The sequence below is a fragment of the Lycium ferocissimum genome, chromosome 3 (assembly GCF_029784015.1).
Source record: "Lycium ferocissimum isolate CSIRO_LF1 chromosome 3, AGI_CSIRO_Lferr_CH_V1, whole genome shotgun sequence".
Taxonomy (NCBI): Eukaryota; Viridiplantae; Streptophyta; class Magnoliopsida; order Solanales; family Solanaceae; genus Lycium; species Lycium ferocissimum.
This window is the reverse complement of record NC_081344.1, coordinates 65,821,292-65,822,509: the sequence shown is the minus strand read 5'-3', so window position 1 is coordinate 65,822,509 and position 1,218 is coordinate 65,821,292.

Below are 1,218 nucleotides of genomic sequence, written 5' to 3'. Positions count from 1 at the left end.
TGGATGCTTTTCCCCGTTCTTTTGAAACCGATTTTTTTTTTTGGTTGAAAATAGGCAATGCTTCCCAAAAATATTGGAAATTTTGGGGATTCCGCTGCCCCCCGGAACTTTAATTGTAAATCCCCCATTTTCGGGGGCCGAGGGACGTCCTCATTTTTCAAATATCAAAGTGCTTTTCATTTAGCTTTACTCAAGGACATTCCTCGCAAAATGAAAAATATAATTGTTAAATATTTATATTTATCGAGGGTTGTCCCTCGGTGTATTTAAAAATTTAATTTGATTAAAAGTAATATACCGATTGCTGTCCCTCGAAATGATATATCAATATTATATATATTTTTTAAGTATCGAGAGTCGTCCCTCGGTATATTTAATTTTGCTTGTAAGACGATGGAAGGAAGTACCGAGGGACGTGTGAGGGTCTCCATCGGTATTTGCCGAGAGTGTCCCTCGGTATTATTTACCAAGGGTCAAATTCCCTACGAGCCTAGTACCGATGGTGTCCCTCGGTAAATCCTGTTTATCGATGGACGTCCCTCGGTAAATTCCCTAGGTAAATCAGGATTTTTTAGTAGTGAATTAGTCATTGGCAACATAACAACCATATACTTCTCAGTTTCAACTTCCATATATCATCAGGACTACATGTATAAAGAAACGAGTTACTATAACCGTGATTAAACACACTTAAATAATTGTGCAAAATTGAAAGTTTAATGTAACTAGTATAGGTAATCAAATAACATACAAGAGTACAGTCTCATTCCATCTAGTGCCGACTACTAACAAACGGAACCTAATCTTCTAAGTGTTGAAAGAGAATCTTCATGCTAATTCTTGCATCTGGTGTCGCTAAAGTGCAGCTCAAGCTGTTAATTCCATGATAGATGACAAACATTGCATCTTTGCATCGATTTGTTCATCCCATGGCTGTACCAAATTAGAATCCACCACGTTATGAATTTCACTTAGGAAGGAATCACTAACCCAACGTTGTATGCTCAAGTCTCCAGTAAATATTTCATCACTTGGTTTTGTTCTTGTGAATGTCTCCATCATCAGGATGCCAAAACTATAAACATCGCAGCTCGTCGATACTATTCCATCTTGTCCATACTCTGCAATCATGGTGAAAAATGTTCAGAAGACCTTCCTAGTTATCGTGGAATATGCTAAAACTAATAAATCAATCTATATGTAGGGAAAAGAATTATT